We start from the raw sequence: 13,084 nt of genomic DNA, 5'->3' as shown, positions 1-13,084 counted from the left end.
TGAGGAGCACTGGGATGAGCCACAGGTATTGAGGGAGACTTGTCCTGAGTTTGAGTCCTAACAATAATCAGCGCTGCAGTCTGGAAAGGCAGCACCTTCAAGAATGATTAGTTCTTTAGAGTTCTGCTCTCATAAATGGATTAATCCTGTTATTAAGGGAATGGATTCCTACCAAAAAGGATAAGTTTGGCCTCTCTTACCACATCTTCCGTCCACAGGAGACATTCTGCCATTCTGTGATGCAGCCAGAAGTTCTATCATTAGCCTCCAGAATCATGAGTCAATAAATTTTTGTTCATTGTAAATTACACAGTCTCTGGCATCCTATTACAGCAATACAAACGAACCAAGATGCACTGGTTTATGGAGGACCCTCTGCCCTAGATCTTAACAAATACAGTATCTCGTGAGTGCTGAGTCTGTCACCACCACCACCTGAAAATGGAGCCTATCAAACAAGGGTGGTGATTTCTGCCTCACTGGGTTGTGGTCAGCATCAACAGAGGTGACATGCGCAAGGACAGCACAGCTCTTGGCATTTCATAAAGCATTCGTTCAGTGATGGCTGTTTTGCTTTATTTTATGTATTCTGTCACATTCTCCCCCAGTTAGCAGGATGTACCAGAAGATCCGTTGTATCTCCAGCCAAGTTGCATGTCTGAAAACTCCTTTGAGCCTTGGGAACACAACCAACCCCCCTGTTCTACAGCATGTCCTGATTCTTGGAACACGGGAGCGAGAGAATCTCAGTGATTTCAGATATGTCCTGAAAAGCAAAAACAACTCAAGGCCTTTTAAAGGAGTGCCTGATAAGGTAGACATGAGGATGGGATGTGGGGATACCCACTGTAATTCCAGCTGTCTTAGTCACTGTTCAATTGCTGTAAAGAAACACTAAAAAGAAAGAATTTAACTTGAAAGTTTGCTCACGGTTCCAGACCATTCGTTAGTCCATGACCCTCATGGCAGAAAGCATTGTAGGAGGAAGGCAGGCAGGCATGGGCTCTGGAGCAGTAGCTGAGAGTTTATATTTTATCTGTAAGGCAGAAGCAGAGGGAGAGAGACTGGACCTGGTGTGGGCTTTAGAAACCCCCAATGACACACCTCCTCCAACAAGGTCACACCTCCTAATCCTTCCCAAACAGTCCACCAATTGGGAACCAAGCATTCAAACATGAGCCTCTGGGAGCCATCCTCATTCAGACCAGCACACCAGCTACTGTAGAGGTTAGGGCAGGTGGATTGTGAGTTTGAGGTCATGGGCTTAAAAAGTATGACCCTTTCTCAAAGTATTCTTATACTCCCCTTATTAGGGGAAGAAAAGGAATAAGAAAGACAATAAAAACCAAAAAAAAAAAAACTGGGCTGGAAAGATGGCTCAGAGGTTAAGAACACTGGCTGATCTTCAGGAGGTCCTGAGTTCAATTCCCAGCAACCACATGGTGGCTCACAACCATCTGTAATGAGATCTGGTACCCTCTTCTGGCCTGCAGGCATACAAGGAGGCTGAACACTGTGTACTCAATAAATAAATAAATAAATAAATCTTTAAAAAAAAACAAAAAACAAACAAACAAAAAACAAAAACTAAAGACCCCTGATGCTAAGAGGGTGCAAACGAAAGTATAAAGGAGTTTTCAGCCCAGTAGCTTCCAATAAGTGCCTGGTATCAGCATTGCTCTATAAACCACAGCCTTTGTAGAAACTGTTCTGAGGACAACACTCAGTCTAGCAAGGACTCAAACCTACTTTAGATGCTGCACTGGGACATGTTCAGCCTAAGCCATGGTCAAGTAAGAAATCTACCTGACCCGAGACTGAGATGAAAGACAAAAACGTTAGGTTCTGAGCTTTAGCTTTGTCTGTGGCCATTCATCTTATCACAGTACAGCTATGGGGTAGGGAGACAGATGGCCTTTAGAAGATGTCCAAGTTCAAATCCCCAGAACTATGCATCCTGCCTTACAAATGTTATCCAGAGTCCTCCAAAATTCATGTTGAAAGAGACTCATGAGGTATACAGAGGATGTAAAAGCAATCCAGTTATAGTAGTTGAACATCCTGTGGAAAGTAATTAAAGCTAAATGAGGCCAGAAAGGAGACCTTTATCTGTCAGTGCTGTGGCTTCATGAGAGAAAAGACATGAGCAGCAAAGCTCTGCCCCACAGTGCAAAGCCCTGCTCTACCTTGGTCCTCTGCAGAAGGTCGTACGTACCATCAAGAAGACTTCTCCACACACAGCAGCCTGATCATGGACTTCCCCAGCCTCCAGAATCATGGGTGGAAAAGTGCATTCTTTATAAACTGATCTGTGCTATTCAGCTGAAGCATCAGCAAATGGCTGTGACACAAGCCAGGAGGAACTTTTTAAATGTGACTAAATTAGGATCTTTCAGGGAGATTATCCTGGTGGGACCAATGTAATCACAGTGATCGATCCTCATATGAAGAAAGTAAGGACAGAGAAGATAACCATGGAGGAAAGAGGGTCAGAGTCAGAGAGACACTGCCAAGTGCTTTTTTGGTACTTTCAGAGATGGGTGGGTGAGTCAGAAGCCAAGAAATCCAGGAGACATGTGGAAACTGGACTAGGCAGTCCATTTGCAGCTTCCAGAAGGAGCTCAGCCCTACTAACAAGGGGATCCCATTTCTGCCTCTGCTCACCAGAACTGTAAGACAATTATATCTAAGTCACTAAGTTTGTAGCAATTTGTTGCTTCATCAATAGGAATCTAACATAAAATATTACATTTGTCTCCTGTTACAGTAAATATAATTAACCATTTCTCATAGATAATTCCAGGCTGGCCAGGACTACACAGTGAGACCTGTCTCAAAACAAACAAAGAAACAAACCTGAAATGAAATTCAGAAAGAGTCCCATTTACTAACTCACATCAAAAACAATTAGTTGGGGGCTGGAGAGATGGCTCAGAGGTTAAGAGCACTGGCTGCTCTTCCAGAGGTCCTGAGTTCAAATCCCAGCAACCACTTGGTGGCTCACAACCATCTGTACTGGCGCCCTCCTCTGGCGTGTGGGCATGCATCAAGGCAGAATGTTGTATACATAATAAATAAAAAAATAGCCGGGCGGTGGTGGCGCACGCCTTTAATCCCAGCACTCAGGAGGCAGAGGCAGGCGGATCTCTGTGAGTTCGAGACCAGCCTGGTCTACAAGAGCTAGTCCCAGGACAGGCTCCAAAACCACATAGAAACCCTGTCTCGAAAAACCAAAAATAAATAAATAAATAAATAAATAAATAAATAAATAAATAAATAAATTTTTTTTACCCTGATAGAGAAGACAATGAAAATTAACTTACAATAAGCTAATGTATGTGTGTTGCAGACGAACATGTGTAAATGGACTCATTTTCATATGTTTGGAAAGAAGAATTACATTAAAAGGCCGAACGTAGCCAGCTCTTTGCCCCTCCAACTGTACCCACTATGTTAGTGAAAGCTAAAAATGCAGGTTGATTCTGGGCATACAAATCTGGCATGAGGAATTGACGCCTAGAAAATGACTTTATGATGAGTAAGCATCTCTTAGTGGGGTGCTGAGCGAAAAAAATATCATGTTCCTTTAGTCATCAAGAAGACAGCACTCGGAAGGCAGAGACAGGTGGACCTCTGTGGGTTCAAGGTCAGTCTGGTCTACAAGGCAAGTTCCAGGAAGGCTCCAAAGCTACAAAGAAATCCTGTCCCGAAAATAAAAACAAACAAACAAACAAACAAACAAACAAACAAAAATTAGGGACTATGGATGGTTAGGTATGAAAGTCAGAAATAAAGGGGAAAAAATTACCAATATAGTTTGTGATAAGTTTTTAGTGTATCTGAATGAATAGAGGGTGATACCTCACCCTGGAAAAACTATGTCCCCTATGCCAAAGACCCACAGGTTCAGCTAGGCACTCCCAAAGATTACCATCTGGTGGCAAAGCAAGAGAGCTGCAGGCATTTATGTTGCTTCTACTCTTTTGTGAAAAGGACAACCCTTCAACTTCCTTTCTACTTGGTGCCAAAGTTCATTTCGAACAGAAGTCTCTAGGGCTCTTCACTACAGTGGGCTAAAAGCAGTTTTACTGTCTTTAATGGTGGGATGGGGGGGGGGGGGAATCAAATGAACTTTGTGGCAAAAAAAAAAAACTAGACAAATTTAAATTTCAGTTACTGTAAGTATAAACTATCAGAAAACAAACATACTCCCTTGTTTGCCTGTCTTCTATAGTTGTATTCACAGTACAATGGCAGGCTACACCCCATGCAAAACACATGACCAGCAGTGCTTACTGCTGACCTTCCTCAGAAAAGGTTTGTCAGCCCCTGCGGAGTCTAGTGTAGAAAGCTCAGAAAGCTACACAGGCTCATTCTTTCATTTCTTAAGCGATGTGAGAGACACAAAAAGAAAGTGCGAAGACTGAATAAACAGGGCGCTAAATATAAGGGAGAAGGGGCACTGAAAATACAAGGGAGGGGCTAGAAGGAAGGCTCAGGAGGGGAGAGCTTTGTACTGCTTTTGCTGTTAGGTGCCCAACGTCCACATGGGACCACTTTTACCAGTTGTGACTCCAAGGGATCTGATGCCTCTGACCTCCGTGGATATCCACACAAGTACACAAACATACCCCCCCCACACACACAGACACATGCTTAAAAACAAATCTTTGAGAATATAATGCTTCTATTTATTTGCAAGCTTTTATATATAAAGAATATTTCAAAAATAAAAATAAATATCTTAAAGGGTGGAGGAAGAGAGAAAAGTTCATGTGCACATCAAGCACTCACATAAAGAGCCCATTATATTCTGTCTAATTACAGCACAATCGAAACCTCATGTTGTCTCTCTTCACGGTGTTATTAAAGTAGCGTGGATTCAGTAATAGATGGCTCGCCTGTGTGTAGGATAGGCGATCCTTCTATCGGAGTTTATCGGGAAAGAAAGCAAGTGCAGCCTGTTGAGTTACACCATAGTGTAGTACTAACAGGAATCAGGGCCATCGACATGGCTCAGTGGGTAAAGGTGCTTATAGTTCCAGCACTTGGGAGTCTGAGGCAGAAGGATCCTGTTTTCCAGGCCAATCTGTAAGTAAAACACAGTCTTAAAAAAAAAAAATCCCAGGGGAGCTTTGACTCACCCTTGTAATTCCAGTCCTTGAGAGAGATAGGGGGATTGACCTGGCGACTGGGAATGAGGGGAAGAGAGGCATCTTCAGGAACAGAACTGCTCTTTAATCTAGGAGGGCTGCAGGCTCTCCGGGTGTGAGACTAAGAGCACGTTTAGCATTTGGTAGCGCTGAAAGCGGGAGCTTTGGGGATGGAAGATTCCACTGTAGGTCAGTTCCCCTGCAGTCAGGAAGTGGTAACTGTGGATTGCCTTATCAGGAAACTTCCTGAGTCAACTCTGAGCTGCTCAGTCCACCTGAGGCTATGGGTGATTAACCCTTCAGTCACTGGTTTGGGACCAGCCAAACACACACATAGTTCTTTGTGTAAAGATTGTTGCCAAGCCCCAGGATCTGAGTTAGACCACTGGGGTTCACACGGCATAAAAGAGCCCCAACCTCACCCCATACCACACAAAATAATTGAGATGTAAAAAAACCAAAAAACAAAAAAAAACTGAACATACTTTAGCGGTGTTTGTGTGAGATGTCTCTATGTGGTGGGAGCGTGTATGCTATGTGTGTGATATTTAGGAAAGAGCATACAAACGGAGTGATCTAGAGGCGGGAGACTGGATATAATCAGATGGCCATGCCGGGCGTGCGTTGAAGAGTACTGTGTACATACATGCACAACCTGAGAGGGGAAGAAGGAATTTACGGGCTATGCTGGCAATGTATCACGAGCAGGGATTGTGTGCGCTTTTTAGGTACGTTGCCGATGGCCCAAACGCTTCCTGACACACTTTGGCAAGAAGGAAGAACACCGAGAGCCGGTTAGTCCGAAATGGCGGGAAGGGGCGGGGCGGACATGGAGGGCGGGGCTGAGAAGTGGCCGGCGCGCGGGGCCCCCTGCTGCGCACGCGCGTCCTCGCGCCCGCCGCCATGGCGCCGGCGTCGTCCAGTCAGCCGCGGGTGGTGGCGGCGACTTCCCCTCAGGAAGTTAGGTCTCCGCCTCCTCCCCCCCACCCCGCCTGCTCTGCGGCGGAGGCGGCGGCGGCGGCAGCGGCGTTTCTGCCTCTCCGCCACCTCCACCGCAGCCTCTGACCCCCGGCCGGCGTTGTTGGCGGGGAGGGGGACAGTAGTTGTAGACGCTCGCCCCTGCCTCAGAGAAGGTGAGTTCCCGCCCGGCGGCGGGGGCGGCCCGAGCTTCAGCCCTCCACTCCCGCGGCCCGGTGAGGGCCGAGCGGGGGCCCCGCCTGCGACATGGCCGACGACCCGGGCGCGGCCCGGCGGCCCTCGGAGCGCCTCTCTCCTCGGGACCCCTCGGCACCCGCCGCGCCATGGCCGAGCGACTCCGCCGCCTGGCGAGCAAGCCGAGGTCCGAGGGGGCCGGGGGTAGAGGCGGCCCGGCCGAGGGCAGTGGGGGTCCGTGAGGACGCCCCGTCTTCAGGCGACCCCCGCCCCCGAGGGCAGCCTCGGGTCGGTGGCTGCGGAGAGACACTTCACGGCAGCCCACTTAGGGACAGGTGGTAGGGAAGTAGGGGCCTCCGGAAGGGAGCGTGGGAGCTTCCTGGCTGAACGTTTGCTCCAGGAAGTGGCGAGGTGAGGTGGAGGGGATCACCCTGAAACTTTTCTAGGCTTCCGAGACCCCGGAGGACGACTTTAAAAAGACGCACCAACGTACCCTGACGCGGTTGGAGCTTTAGTGTGTGCGGACCAGCGTGAGGGTGGCGAGAACCAGTGCTTGGCTCCAGACCTATGCCCAGTGGCGGAGCCGAGCTGTGTTCTCAACTGCTCAGGGCTGACTTGGGCCTTTTAAAAAGAAACTGGGTAAGGAGAGAAGGCCGAGCTGAAGTAGGCAGACTGACTGCAAAGGCTTAGTCACTGCTGCCATCTGGGACTTAGGGAAGTCGGGAGCCTATCCTCCCACAGACACTGGGAAGGTGCCTCTGCCCTCCTAATTACACCTCAGAGAAGTGAGTTTTGTAGTCTTTGAAAGAGACACTGCTGAGTTGTGGGAAATAAGCTTAAAATGACAGGAAAGAGCCTTTGGGTGTGGTGCTGCACGCCTTTAATCCCTGGCACTGGAAGAGGCAAAGGCCATTCTGAGCAACCTAAGTGTTCCTGGCCAGCCGAAGCTACATAGTGAGACGCTACCTCAGGGAAGGAAAGGGTAGGGAGGTCGAATTGTAAGCATTTTAAAGTAAATAACTTTAAATGAGTAATCTCTACTATGGGTAGAAGGTAGAACTCCTGTCTAACATACCTGAGGCCCTGAGCACCACAAACACAGTCCAGACACCTGTCATTAGGTGAGGGCTAAAATAAACAGGGAAATTGACAGCCAGAGCTTTGTAAGCTACTAGGGGCCATGGGAAATTGTGGTCAAGTCGCTTTATATGGATAGAGGTCTGGAGAGTTTTGATAGTCTCACCAACACATTTACCAAAATACAGAAATCTGTTGGCTATCCCAGACAGCCTGCGCCTGTGAAAGAACTATTAAAGCAGTTTTGGAAATAGTTTTATATCGTGGCACTTGGTCCCCCAATGCATAAGATTTCGGTAAAACACCCAGAAACATTTTTAGTACTTGCTGTGTTGCCTTCTATTGTTCCTTGTCTTCAACATGAAAGACAACAGAAGCCAGAATATTGCAGGGTAATTTAGATAATATTTTCTAGAACATCTCTAAACATAACACTCAAGTAACTTTTTTTTTTTTTTTTGAGACAAGGTTTCTCTGTAGCTTTGGTGCTTGTCCGGGTAGACCATGCTGGCCTCAAACTCACAGAGCTCCACCTGTCTGTCCTTCCCAAGTGCTGGGATTAAAGGCATGCAACACCATTCTTTGGCTGTTATCAGTACTTTATGCCCCCCCCCCTTTTTTTTAAACACAATTCACTCTGGGAAAATGACACAGAAGTAAAGTAGTAGTATCATTGAAACATTTTTATAAACACTTCTATTCAGTACCAATGTTACTGGAAATTTGTTAGAATAAAGTAAGTATCTTCACTCAGTCTAGAATATCCTGAGATTTTTTTCTTTGTTTTTGTTTTTTGAGACAGTGTTTCTTGGTACATAGCTCTGACTGTCCTGGAATTCACTTTGTACACCAGGCTGGCCTTGAACTCTCAGAGGTCTGTCTACCTCCGTCTCCTGAGTGCTGGGATTAAAGGCATGCGCCACCACCACCTGGCCCCAAATTATTTATTTATTTTGCCTTTAAAATGGCCTGCCTGTCACCAATATGTCTGGGCATATTGGTGTCAACACTGTAGTTTTTTTTAGCTCTAAGATCAGATCATAGGATGATTTAGAATCAACTATTCATGGAAAAACAACTTTCCCACTGGTTTCCACATCTACTTTCCTTTTACTTTTCAGTGATTCTAATATGTGCAAAAGACTAAGTGATAATCTGTTTATCAGTAACCTCTGTACTATTTATAGGTAGTTTAAAAAAAAAGAGAGGGAGAGACTTAGTGAGATAGGAGTCTTCACCAAGAATAGGTTTTATTGCTAGTTTCTCTGCAAGTATATGACCCTGAAAAAGTCCTGTACTTTATGGTTTTGGATTAGGTCATCTGAGTGGGGTACTTTAATTGGACTAGCCCAGTGGTTCTCAACCAATAATGTATCTGTCCCAAGCTCCCCATCATTCATTCATTTGGCAATGTCTAGAGACATTGTTGCTTGTTGCCACTGGACAGAAGAACATGGTAAGCAAATGCTATAGGTAATCTATTTGGTATAGGACAGAGATGCCACAAACATTCTAAAATACACGAGACAGCCCCCACATATACAACCTTTATTCTACTAGAACATCAGTATTGTTAAGGCTGAGGAACCCTACACTAACCAAACTCTGAAGACCTGTGATTTACAGTTTTGGACCCGTTTTTAGCAGTCTTAATTGTATTCCATGGTGTGGCTGTGTGCTGGGACAGTAGTCATAGGACGTGGAAGTTAGGACTCTTAATGGCCATTTGATGACATTCAAAAAAATCTCTGAGTTAAGATCAAAATCAGTAAGATTTGAGAAAACAAAGATACAATATTTAAAAAGTTGCCTAGTTACTGTTAGGGTAACTGCCTTCGGAACTCCTTCCCAGTCCTCTCACCTTGCTGGTGTTGAGATTATAGGAATGTACCACCTCTCCTGGTTTAGGACTCAATATATTTTATTTTTGATAGTTATAAAAGGTAGGCTAAAGCCAGGTATGATGTTTCACACTTTTAATCCCAACAGTTGAGAGACAGGGGTGTTCAAACAGATTTCTTGAGTTTTGAGCCCGTGTGGTCTACATAGATTGTCCTGTCCACCTCCCACCCCCTAAAAAAGTTGAACTGGGCATGCCTGTAATTCCAGTGTTCAAAGACTGAGGCTGGAGACTCAGGAGTCCAAGCCTGGGCTGGACTGCACTGTGAGACCCTGTTATTAAAACAAACTTCAAATTTCCACTTTTCTGGAAGACAAAAAAGTAAGGTGATGCTTGGAATACTGTATGTGTCTGTGTTTAAGGCCATGGTAGGAAGGCGCTCCAGAAATGACAAAAGAATTCTACTTCCAGTCATTACAGTTCCATGCTTACTTTCAAAATAGGACTAGTAAAACTTTTTAGCAGGAAGTTGATGAATAGACTAATGAGTTCAGGAGTTTGGGGCTGACCTGAACACAGTGAGATCCTGTCCCAAGAAGAGTCAGTATCATTATGGTCAGTTTGTGTGCACTAATTTGGAGTCAAGAGAAGTTGTGGAAACTACATCATTTAACCTTTTTACATTACTGACTTTACAGTCAAATGTAGCTAAACTACATAATTTTAAACAACTATAATTGCAAGACAGTATATTGAAGTTCTTTCTAAAATGTTTCTGACTTTGAGCACACATTTTAAAGCTAACCTTTTAAATCTACATACTGGTGCCGAAGTCAGGCTTAGTTTGATAACCAGCATAAATACAGAGTTTTTCATTTGCAAAAGTTAAAACTATAGTACAGATACATGTAACAAACCCCTTCAAGGTATGCTTTCCCAGTTATTTTCAATAAAATATAACTAACATTTAAGACTGAACCAAATCAGACTGCCGTGAGTCAGCAGTATTACACAGAACTAAGAATGTGTAATTATTCAATGATAAGTTCATCTAGAAATCCAAATGAAATAAAGTAAGATCTGGGAAGTGAAAGATGTTTCAAACTTCTATCTCTAGCTCAAAATAATGGGTAGTTTCTAAGTGAGATTCACTGGGTCATTTCTCATGGTAAGTTGAGAATATATCCATGTACCCTAGGAAATTATATAGGTTTTATGGTGTTCTTCAGGGTGCTATGTCTCCTAGATATGGGCCATATTTACTATTAGTAATCTTTGGCCCAGGGCATCTTAAAAGGCTATTTTAAAGATGAGTTTCCTCCCAGCAAAAATAAGCAAATAGGGCTTTTCTCAGATGCAGGTAGCAGGACGCACTTGAGAGGCAGAAGCAGGTGGATCTCTGAGTTCGAGACCAGAGTGAACTACAGAGTGAGTTCCAGGACAGGCTCTAAAGCTACAGAGAGAAATGCTGTTTCAAAAAACAAAAAGAAGAGCAACAAAAAACCGGAAGTTATACATTTCTCTTTTAATAGACCATAGACATTTCTTCATAACACCACTTTCCCAATTTAAGTAGCTACATAAAAGGCAGGCATTTTAGCATATAACCCGTAATCCTAATATTCAGGAGGCAATGATAGGAAGTTCTCAAGTTTAAGGCTAGCCTGTCCTGAATAGTTACATGTTCTCAAGGGCTAAATGATGAGACTATGTCTCAAACACCAAAAATAAATGCTTGCATATAAAGTACAATTTTGGTGCTAAGTAATTGGCATTTGTCTTCAGTCTGTCTTATGTCGATAAAACCGAATACTACACTCTTTTATTTAAAAAGATTTCTCAGTTTTAGAGGATGATGATTTCTATTTTAATATACCAAACAGCCTCTGGTGAAAGCCACGTTCATGGAGGAAGGCTGGAGTATATGTGTGGGGAAAAAATCAAACTTGCAACTTCCAGGTCTTAAAACTGGCTTTAATCCCATCTTAAGGTGATAACCCCATGACCTAAATACTTCTCATTAGGCTTCATCTAACACTGTACTGGGGATAAAGTTTTCATCATGGGCTTTGGGGGATGTATTGTCAAACTGTAGCAAAGTCCTGCTCATAAACTAGGAAGCGTCTGTAAACTAAATTTCAACTGTTAGGTGCTTTAGATTGAACTGTAGACAATGTAAATAAAGTGAGGCAAGATTTATTATGAAGAAGGAATAGTTAGCACAAGTCCTAAAAGTTAGAATGCAACATAACTAGCTTTGAGGAGTTTGTGTGGTCTTGGGGTTTGATGAAATTTATATGATCACATTTATACCAACTGTAGGGGTTGCCTGCCACAGGTGAAGATGGTTTGTTGTTCCTCCCTGTTATTGTCATAGAACATTAGTGGTATACCATCATATTTAATTATCTGCAGGGAATTGATTCCACAACCCCTACCTCTTGTAACAAAATATAAAAATGTTCAAATCTGAATTAGTGTAGTTGTATATAGCCTTTATACATTCTCCTTTATACTTGAGGCATCTCTAGATTACTTGGAACTCTCAGTGACCCAGTGCAGTGTAAATGTTATGTAAATAGTTGTTAGACTGTATTGTTTAGGGAATGATGACAAGGAAAATAAGCCTCCCTCTCTATAAACATGTTGGGTTTTTTTTTAACCAATAATTGAATAAAAAAAATTTGGAACACAGGTATATAGAAGGCTTACCTAGGTTAGAATCAGTGACTCATAAAACTGACTTCATTTCTTGAGATTATTTGCTACCAAAAAGTGCCCAGGTTCAATCTCAGTCCATATTTCAATATTGTGCCCCAGAATGCTTCCATGGAGCCTAGTCATTGGTTTCCAGGGACTTCGCATTTAGAGTAATATTTCCTGAACCACAGGAGAATGTTACATCCAGGTGTGATAGCACACACTGTAATTACAGCTGAAGCAAGGAGGATTTCAAATTTGAGGCCATGAGTTCTGAGAGATGGCTCAGTGGATAAAGATTTGCACCTCTTAAGTCTGGTGGAAGGAGAAAGGACCAACTCTAATTAGTTATAACTCTAATTAGTTATACCCTGTCTTTCATGCATCTGCTCTGGCCTGTACACCCAACACATGCAGACACACACAATAAACAAATGTAATTTTTTAAGGTTTGAAAGAAAATTACCATATTAAAAATTAGGCTTGCTTAATGTTTTCATGTTAAAACTGACATGAGCAAAAAGCTTTACTATAACCTTGTAAGCAGTTGAGAAATTAAAATTTGAAATGATATATTAAATGATATTGCTAACTGAAGATTGAAAACACTGCTTCCTCCAGTGTTTTTGCCTTCCATTATTTTCTCCGTAGATACCAGGAATGAATGCAGACAGGTTTTTTTAAAAAGACATCTGTGGAGTGGTGCTGTTATTTGAACAAGCAAAGATTTTCCATTTGAGATAGGTTAGAAATAAAGAGACAATCTTTTGGAAGCTTTTAAAAGCAGCAGATAAACCTCATCTGCACCATCTTACTTAATCCTTTTACGAACCCTCCATGGTAGATGTTACTGTTCTTTCAATGGATGAAGACACTGACCCGGAAAAGAAGTAATGTGCTGACATATTTGGATAACTCAGGTCTTCCTAACAGAAGCTTACCCCCACCATACACACACCTCTTCCGTATCCACCTCATCAGTGGTTTCCACTACAGTAAAGTTGAGAGACAGTAGTCTTACCTTTGACAGCCTTTTAAATAGAGGCTTCAAGCTGGGCGGTGGTGGGGCACGCCTTTAATCCCAGCACTCGGGAGGCAGAGGTAGGCAGATCTCTGTGAGTTCGAGACCAGCCTGGTCTACAAGAGCTAGTTCCAGGACAGG

The 13,084-nt window shown here is 43.5% G+C and overlaps 1 protein-coding gene across 1 annotated transcript in view; it reads left to right on the top strand.

The window, feature by feature from the left end:
• The first annotated feature begins 6,142 nt into the window (after positions 1–6,142).
• Krcc1 (lysine rich coiled-coil 1) overlaps positions 6,143–13,084 on the top strand; it is a 16,840-nt gene continuing 9,898 nt past the window's right edge. The window contains exon 1 of the mRNA XM_005364765.3: positions 6,143–6,286. The gene's annotated coding sequence lies outside the window, so the exon portion shown is untranslated. The remainder of the gene's footprint in view (positions 6,287–13,084) is intronic.

The sequence above is a fragment of the Microtus ochrogaster genome, assembly GCF_000317375.1.
Source record: "Microtus ochrogaster isolate Prairie Vole_2 chromosome 14 unlocalized genomic scaffold, MicOch1.0 chr14_random_3, whole genome shotgun sequence".
In the NCBI taxonomy this organism is placed as follows: Eukaryota; Metazoa; Chordata; class Mammalia; order Rodentia; family Cricetidae; genus Microtus; species Microtus ochrogaster.
Note: the sequence above shows the minus strand (reverse complement) of the source record. Positions and strands in the feature narration are given on the sequence as shown.